The following is a 10,362-nucleotide window of genomic DNA, read 5'->3' on the forward strand; positions in this document are numbered from 1 at the left end:
ACCGTTTTCCAAATATTAGCGGAAACCTAGACCGTGCTATTAAGAATAACGGGTTCCCTCGAAAACTGTTGTTATTATAATGTGACAACAGTTGTTTAACAAACCGTTATCAAAAACGTTTAGCGGTTTCCAAAAACTCGTTATAGAATCACCCTTATCAACGGTTGTTAGACAACCGTTACCAGTTTAAGAAAACGGTATTTCAAAAAACGTTACTAAATTAACACCAGCAACAGTTTTTGGTACCCGTTGTTATGTTATAGCTACGGGTTTGTTGTAACCGTTATCATTTTCTATTATGAAAGAACGGTTCCTATGTACCCGTTGTTATTTATCATTTATGGGTTAAAAATTGTAAACTTTTTTTAAATGTTTAATATTCAACCAATGCATGTATGATAAATAAGGAACCATTGCATGCATTGTTTTGTTTGACCATTATTACTATCCGTCCATTATTATATTCACACATGCATACATATTTTCCTATAAATATCACTTATAATATGATCAATTAACCTTGTCTACCAATTCAAAGTTCAATTAATCATAGCCTATAATTTAATTAAAAATATTACACTTCGATCACCATGTCGTCGTCGTCTTCTACAGCCGCCGAATCACAATCAAATACCCGCTATGTCCATCCTATTACCTGTATTATACACAACCTTCCAATCAAATATGATGACAATGGTAAGGCTTTTTCGAGAAGTTTTACTTGGATGAGAGATATGCTTCGTCAATGTGGTTATACGAACGTAAAAAAGGTCCACCCAGCTTGGACTAAAGTTCGTGGTTTTCTTGGTTACACAATGATCGAGTTTGAAAGTTTTGGGAAGAAGCTGGACTGTTTTCGTCAAGCGAGAAAACTCCAGGCAAGATACGAGGATCATGATGCTGGGAAGAAAAAAATTATTATACGGATGATGTGTTACAAGCGCATGTAGATACCCAGTATCTGCACCTTCCAAAAACCACCCGATGATGATCGGACTACAACGTGTTTTTGATATGCGTGTGTGGATTGACTATACATGAGACGGTTTAATGCATTACTCGAATATGAAAAATGATTTCAAAAATGGTTTTCTAACTTCATTTGCATTAAAACAACACTATTTAGACTTAAAACCGTCTTCGGACCCAAAACCGACTCAGAATGCCCGCAACCCAAGTCAATCTAAGTCAACCTGAATCAACCCGAGTCTCGAATGACAAAAATAATGCCATAAATGGTTTTATCTTGCCATTTTCATTAAAATGACACTAATTAGAGTCAAAACCGACACCGGGCCAAAAACTGACTCAAAATTCAAATCCCGACTCAACACGGATCAAATCCGAGTCAAGCACAAAATGCCTACCCCAAATAACACCCAATTATCATCTTATTAGATGCTTATATTGTTACACGACATCTTATTTGAATACCATAAATCAAACCAACCAAACAATGGATAAAGTAAAGGCCACGTCCAAATTAAAAAGGACAGTACACCCCTTTGTATCACTAGGTGGCTCGCGCCTCTTTAGGCGTCCTCCTTAGCCTCCAAGCAAACTCAACCGACTTACCACCCTATATTTCTCTATAAATACCCACCTTCACACACCATAATATTCACGCAAGCGTCCGCCCCCTCACATCTCCCTTAAACTTCTTGACTCGACTTCTTAAGTCAAAAAATCGACACGTGTTTTCGACCTATCGATCGAAAACACAAGCCTTACACATTTGGTACCATCGCCGTGCATTCGAGCGACCCATTCAACCAACTCAACATTAATCAACATGTTTTTCAACAATAAATTTTCAACTCATTTTCAAAACAAAATCCATTTTAAGGCACTCTTTTAAACTTCTTTGATCATGAGTAGTCACAACGAGAAAACCGTCTCTAAAGTCGTCTACCTCGCAAAAATCAATACACGTAAGTTTGAGGGTGTAAACAACTCATTTATTTCATGTCTTTACTGTTTTATGATTTAATAAGCATGAACAATCCATAACACGATCCAAAAATAGGAGAAATGAGCCAAAACCGGATTTTGGCCTGAGACAGAGGCTACTTGCGTAGCAGGGGAGCTCGCGCCTCTATGCCCTCTCAGGCCTTAATCTAGCCGTGTTTTTGTTCATCTTTCCGCAACATTTTCCTTTTATTTTGTTTTACGGCTTTTACCGTTTTAATTCATTTATATGACAAACTTTTTAACCATAAATCGTAATCACCCTTGGTTACTTATACCATGACGGTTTTATCCGTGACTCGGTGATATTATTTGGTTAATTACATTTTAAAGGGTATTATAACACTCCTTTCTTTTATTTACCATTTTTCTCATTTATTTACACTTGCAAACATATTAATCATAATTCATAATCATCCTTTGTTCCTTATACCATGTCGGTTTAATCCGAGTACGATGACAAACTTAACTAATTACAAAGAAATTAACTTAACATATTAGTTCATATCAAACATTTTACATTTTTATTTGTAAACTATACTTTTCAAACTTCCAAATCCGACAACGAATATAACTAAGATAATAGTAATTATTCCAAGTCATGCAAATCATTTAATCACAAAAGCGGTTTTAAACAACCTTTTTAAACCAGGAGACGCCTCTTGGGTCGTCGTCTGACTCGCGCCCCAAGAGGCAGTCTGTTTTCATATTCTAAAAACCTGGGCAGAGCCCTTTCCCTCGCCAATAGGCTCGCGCCCTAATGGGGATGGCTGGTATTGCTCTTGTTTCCTTTTCAGCATTTGTCTAGGACGATCCTGATTACGGCTAACCCAAATCTACATGGATCAGATTGACAAGTTTACGTTTTTACAGTTTGTCATTTAAACGCACTTCTTTTCCAAATAAATGGATTGTGTTAAGCATCATAACCAGAATTTGGTAAATGGATGTTAAACTTTCGTTTTCACATGCAAACCCATCTAAATCCAACTTTGACACCAATTTCTTGGTACATGCATAAACAACCGATTTAGCAAATTCTCACATGTTAGGTTAAGGTTTTGGATGCGCATTCATGCATTTAAACTGTTTTATCAACTCTAGCACTTAAACAACCACGATCGATCAGTAGAGGCCGCTAACGCAGGCGGGATTGGGTGACCGATTAAAGGGCTTCCCAATACATACCGTCACCCCTTACTTAGAACCTTTGGATACTGGATAGCCTTATCCAGGGTGTACGATAGTCATTTTCGCAATAGGATGCTCAAGGGGGATGAGTCCTTATCTTTAGTACCTATGTCAAGCACCGCTTTTTGCCTTGATTGACCGAGGTATAAAGTGGATTCGAACAGTTTCCAAGCATCCCATAATTGCTTGTTGGCGACTCCGAATATCTCTACATCGTTTCGAGACCTTTGCCGAGACGAAACCGACCGATCTAAAACGATCCGGTCGAAAGCATTTTTATGCCACCGAGCATGGCTTTTAAACCGTTGCATGTCCACAGATTGGCTTGGCGTGCAGGTGGCCCATTTCCACAGTTTGGCGACTCCGCTGGGGAAAACTAGGACACTTGTATCTTTGTTATCCTTAGAGGTGAAACTCGAACGAGGTCGTGGTTAAAATGTATTAATTAATATTATGGTTATAAGTCGAGTTCCTTGTCCGGGCCCACAACCTAACCTTTATCGACCAATTGGCTCATCCCGTGGGCGTGAGTTTTCTCATCCCCGTGTTTTGAATCCCGATTGCGTCAAGCATACCATTGACGTTACACATTTCTGTTTCGTCAAAGAGCTTTCACTTCCTTCGTACACGAGGCTAGGGAACCCTCCTTACACATTTTGTTTGGATTGGTATCCCTCTTGAAAATCGGGGATTTATTGCTTGGTGTGTAACCACCCTTATTAAGCCAAAAAGCGTGTCAGCATTATGCATAATATTATGAACTGTGAGTGCTTATGTGCTATGTGATCATAAGTCCTTCCATGTCATTTCCAAACTTTCAAAACACCTTTTTGCGCCGTTATAATGGTCATTTCAAACCTCGGGCTTTCGCTGACCTTTGCATTTCAAAAAGCACGCCTTTTAGGCCGTCGTAATGGCCATTTCAAAACCCGGGTTTTATAACCATTTCAAATGCACCTTTTCATGTTGTTATAATGGCCATTTCAAAACCTGGTTTTTGTAACCATTTCAAAAGCACCTTTTTATGCCGTTATAATGGCCATTTCAAAACCCGGTTTTTATAACTATTTCAAATGCACCTTTTCATGTCGTTGTAATGACAATTTCAAACCTTGGTTTTCATAAAACATTTCAAAATACCCTTTTACGCCGTCGTAATGGCAGTTTTAAACCTTAGTCTCTCACCGACCGTTGCAATCTCAAAGCGCCCTTTTACGTCGTCGTAATGACGAATTCTACCCTCGAATTATCAAAATTCGAAATCAATTTTCAAACAAAAACGTTTTTCAAACCGTCGTAATGACGATTTCAACCCGTACAACTTTCCAAATTTCAAATCTCGTTTTCGAAATCAAATTTGGCTTTTCAAGCTGTCGTAATGACGATTTCAATTCTCACAAATTTTTTATTTGCATACCGTCTTTAAAAGGTTAAAACATTTTTCAAACTCGTCGTAATGACGAATTCAATCCTCACAATTTCCAATTTGAAATCATTCAAAACATTTTAAACTGTTTCCAAATTACCAATCAAAACTCAATCTTTTGAAAACAAATTTAACCGTTTTCAAATTTCAATTCAAAATCAAATCTTTGAAAACAAATTTAACCGTTTTCGGATTTCAATTCAAAATCAAATCTTGAAAACAAATTTAACCGTTTTCAGATTTCAATTCAAAATCAAATCATTTGAAAATAAATTTAACTGTTTTCAAATTTCAATTCAAAATCAAATCTTTGAAAACAAATTTAATCGTTTTTAGATTTCAAATCAAATTTCAAATCATTTGAAAACAAATTTAACCGTTTTCAAATTTCAATTCAAAATCAAATCTTTGAAAACAAATTTAACCGTTTTCAGATTTCATATCATTTGAAAACAAATTTAACCGTTTTCAAATTTTCAACCCATTTTCAAAATCTTTGAAAAAAACTTAACCATTTTCAAATACAAATCTTTTGAAAACAAATTTAACCGTTTTCAAATTTTCAACTCATTTTCAAAATCTTTGAAAAAAAACTTAACCGTTTTCAAATTCAAATCTTTTGAAAACAAATTTTACCGTTTTCAAATTTTCAACCCATATTCAAATCGATTGAAAACAAATTTAACCGTTTTCAAATTCTCCAATTTCAAATCGTTTGAAAACAAATTTAACCGTTTTCAAATTTTCAACCCATTTTCAAAACATTTGTTGTTGCCATGGGGCGATTGGTGGATTAGAGATTCCCCCTGCCTCAAACATCGGTGTGTCATGGATGGGTGGGTCACACTCTATGTTCCCTATCTCCTTCTCCTTTATACCCCTCTTTGCTCCGGCATGTCGGTCGGGCAATAAAAGTGAATGGTATGGGTACCATGAGGAATCGGGCCATCCTTTGGTAGAATCATGTAAGGAGCTTTCCCCACTCCCAACCAATTGCATCGAAAATTGATGGCATCTACGACTTTGATCATGTGTGTTTCCTCAAGTCCTTGGGCATTGTAAAAATGATTTCCCCAAACGGGGAGTTGGTCATCCGAAGTCGAGCCCACAAACTTTTCCACAAAAAGGGTGATTAAACCCCCACTATTGATGTTACCTCCCCTCCTCTTCCTATGCTTCAAACAAGAATCAACAAAAAGTCTTGCCCAATCCGGCACACCATCCCCTTCCGGGAGCATGGTCCAAATGCACTCCCTCACCGCATCACTAACTTTTGTTGGCTCTCCCATGGAGAAGAACCAACAAGCCAAACTTCTTGTCAAAATACGGATCACGGGATTGGTGATGGCGGAAAGTTTGTCATTATGATCTTGTGCTTGTCTCCCCGTGAGATGACACCACACCTCATTTAGCTTACCCTTGGGTGGGTTAACCGGGGAAGGCATTTTTGTGATTCGTAAAATCTCTCTCACCTCATCAAAAGAAATAGAGTGCCACACTTTATGAAGACGGAAATTCACTCTCTCATTAGCTCCCTCCCCCGTTTTTGAAATGGTGGACAAGAATTCATATGTGAAGGATCGGTAAGTGTCATCATGAAGGTCCAAATATTGCTCTAACCCCACCCGACTCATGAGTTGAAAGGTGAGTTCCTCTATTCCTAGATTTTGAAGGGTGTCACGGTGGAGGAATTTTGTGATGGGGACGGGGTTTTATTTTTCAAGTTTTGAAAAAAATTTCCTTTGTTCGGCATTGAGTCCCTCATTCCCATTAAACACTTTGGGGTTACTTCCCTCCCCTTGTTGAGTTTTCTTCTTTCCAAAAACCATGGTACCTAGCAAGCAAGAGTACAAATATACCAACAAAAACACTAAAAACAGTTTTGCTCTCTTTGAGGCAATTCAACAAACACCTTCTATGCACTAACTCAAGAAGGTAGGATTTGATGATGTTTGTTGAAATCCTTTCCCCTCACTCAGAAAATAAGTTTATCCCAGCAATTAAAGACTACAATCAAGCAATAATATCCAAAAGTTCAATGTATAAACACCAAATTTCGGATTAAAGCTAAATAAGTGAAGAAAAAGATTGAAAAATTTGTTATACCTCCCCGAATCCACTTAAATTGCTAGGTGATTGAAGTATAATGCAAAAACCCTTCCAAGAATGCTCCAATGGGCCCAGAAATCTCTTGAAAAGAACTTGAATCCAAAGCTTGGAAAGTTAGGGTTTGGGACGAAATTTGGGAAAATCAGATTTTTGAAGGGTGAAGTGAGTGTTTGAAAGTGTTATGTTGGGTTGAGAGATGAAATTGATGATGGAAAAGGAGTTTGTTGAAGGTTTTAATGTAGTGTGATGGGGTTTGGGATGGTTTGGGGGAAGTTGAATGCTGAAGGTGTCAAATAAAGTAAAAGGGGAAGTGAATTTTCCTTTGTAAACAGGCCTTTTTCAACCCCGTAGCTGCTAACTGTGCAGGCTGCGCAATTTCAGTGCGCAGGCTGCGCTTTCTGCTGGATGTCGTGTAAAATGCAATTTTTCAACTTCTTCCTTGCTGGGATTTTTAGCCTTCTTTTTGTGCTTTCCCTTCATTTGTCTCGTGTAGATGGTGTCCCGAGTCATTTCAACTTTCATTTCGACTTTTGCACGCTTCCCAAGGAATTTCATCCGACTCCCTTCAAACACCTCAACAAACTATCAAAGGATTCCAATATTGATGCTTCTAAAACATGTTAAAAGTAAATAAATTAACAAGAAAGCGGTAAATTCTATGCTACAAAGAGAGAATATTTACAAAGGTTGTCGTATGTTTAACGTCGATGGCTCGACTTAGTGCTTCTCATGATCATGCTTGGTCGATGGGGTCTTCCAAATTGACTTGTTCAACGATTTGTGCTTCCATGCCTTCATGATACTCTTTAAGTCGTTGTCCATTCACCTTAATTGTCTTTCCCGTGCTTTGGTTCTCAACTTCGACCGCTCCATGAGAGTGGACTTTTATCACAATGAACGGCCCAACCCACCTTAATCTTAGCTTTCCGGAGAACAACTTTAACCGGTTTTGAAAAACAAGAACCTTGGTGCCTTCCTTGAAAACCCGCCGACTTATCATTTGATCATGCCATATTCTAGCTTTCTCTTTGTATATGGCGGCATTATCATAAGAGTCAAGATGGATTTCTTCAATTTCTTGGAGTTGAAGCTTCCGATGGAGGCCCGCATCATCTATGCTTTGGTTGAAGGATTTGATGGCCCAATAGGCTCTATGCTCCACTTCCAAAGGAAGATGACATGCCTTTCCATAAATGAGTCGGTACAGGGACATACCAATTGGTGTCTTGTAAGCGGTGCGGTATGCCCAAAGAGCGTCATTTAACCTTTGACTCCAATCTTTCCTATCGGGGTTCACTGTTTTTTGTAAGATATTCTTGATCTCCCGATTTGATACTTCCGCTTGCCCATTGGTTTGTGGGTGTTAGGCGGTGGAGACTTTGTGCACGACCCCGTACTTCTTTAACAACCCTTCCAAAATACGATTACAAAAATGAGTCCCCCGATCGCTTATTAATGCCCTAGGATAGCCAAACCTTGAGAAGATATTGTTGTGAACAAAGCTTGAGACCGTCCTTGCGTCATCATTCCTAGTTGGTATAGCCTCGACCCATTTTGAAACATAGTCTACCGCTAATAGGATATAGAGATACCCATCCGACTTGGGGAATGGACCCATGAAGTCTATCCCCCACACATCGAAAACCTCCAAATAAAGCATCGGTTGTTGGGGCATTTCGTTTCGTCGTGAGATGTTGTCAACCCGTTGGCATCGATCACAAGTACTGACGAAAATGTGAGCATCCTTGAACAACTTGGGCCAATAGAACCCGCACTCAAGGATCTTACGCGCCGTTCTATGAGGCCCAAAGTGACCCCCACAAGCGTACTCGTGGTAATGTTTGAGGATAGATGGGATTTCTACATCCGGTACACAACGTCGAATGACTTGATCTTGACACATTTTCCATAGATATGGGTCATCCCATATGTAGAATCTAGAATCGGCCTTTATCTTATTTCTTTGACTTGATGAGAGTGAGGTGGGAAACTTCTTTGTTACCATGTAGTTTACAAGGTTAGCATAACAAGGCTCAACGGCCTTCATGGAATATAGAGATTCATGTGGTAAGCTACCGTCCACTACTCCCATGGTCTTGACTAGATCCTCATTGATGTGAAGCCTACTCAAATGGTCGGCTACCACATTAGCACTCCCTTGCTTGTCCTTGATCTCGATGTCAAACTCGCTCAACAAAAGAACCCATCTCATTAGCCTTGCTTTGGTGTCTTTCTTGTCTACAAGTTGTCTTATAGAGTTGTGGTCTGTATAAATGATGGCCGGAACTTTTCAATGGCATACACCACCGCCAAGAATTCCTTTTCCGTGGTGGTGTAGTTCCGTTGAGCATCATTCAAAAGTGAAGAAGCATATTATATCACATGAGCAACCTTCCCTTCCCTTTGGCCTAAAACCGCGCCAAGGGCATAATCACTAGCATCGGTCATGATTTCAAACGGGAGGTCCCATTTTGGAGCTTGAATTATCGGGGCCGTCACAAGATTTTCCTTCAAAGAATCGAATGCCAACCTACAAGCATCATCAATAACAAACTCCACATCCTTGTGCAAAAGCTTGCACAAGGGGTAAGCAATCTTGGAAAAATCCCTAATAAATCGACGGTAGAAGCCCGCGTGTCCTAGGAACGACCTTATCTCCCGAGTATTAGTGGGATATGGCAAGGTTTTTATTCCTTCAACCTTAGCCACATCCACCTCAATCACTCTCTTTGAGACTATGTGACCTAACACGATGTCGCTTTTAACCATAAAGTGACATTTTTCGGAATTCAACACAAGGTGTCTCCGTGCATCGTGATAGGACCATAGTTAGGTGGTCCAAGCAAGCTTCAAAATTGTCTCCATGGACGGTGAAGTCGTCCATGAAGACCTCTAAGACTCTTTCTACTAGATCCGAGAAAAGACTCACCATGCAACGTTGAAATATACCCGGAGCATTACACAAACCGAAGGGCATCCTTCGGTATGCATATGTTTCGAAAGGGCATGTGAATGTTGTCTTGGATTGATCCTCCGGATGTATGCGAATTTGAAAGTATCCGGAATATCCGTCCAAGAAACAATAGAATTCTTTCCCCCCTAGCCTCTCTAGCACTTGGTCTAGAAAGGGTAAAGGGAAATGGTCTTCGAATGTCACGGCATTTAGGCGGCGATAATCGATGCAAACTCGCCACCCGGTTTGAATCCGGGTGGGGATTAAAGCTCCTTCTTTGCCCTCGATTACCGTCACACCACCCTTTTTAGGTACACATTGAGTGGGACTTACCCATTGAGAATCGCTAATGGGGTAGATGATTCCCATTTGAAGCAATTTGATGATCTCTTCCTTCACGACCTCCATCATTGGTGGGTTCAATCTTCTTTGTGGTTGCCTCACCGGTTTTGCCTCTCCCTCCAACCGGATCTTGTGCATGCAAATGCTTGGGCTTATCCCCTTGAGATCCGTAATGCTCCACCCAAAAGCTTATTTGTATTTGTGCAATACACCCACCAATTTCTTTTCTTGGTCACTCTCAAGTTGGTTGGACATTATGAGGGGTAGAGTGTTGTTTTCCCCAAGAAAAATGTACTTCAAATGGTCGGGAAGTGGTTTTAAATTGGGGATGGGTGGTTTTATAATGGATGGGAGTGGTCTTTCAAGGGAGGCC

Source organism: Silene latifolia, chromosome Y (genome assembly GCF_048544455.1).
Source record: "Silene latifolia isolate original U9 population chromosome Y, ASM4854445v1, whole genome shotgun sequence".
NCBI classification, from domain to species: Eukaryota; Viridiplantae; Streptophyta; class Magnoliopsida; order Caryophyllales; family Caryophyllaceae; genus Silene; species Silene latifolia.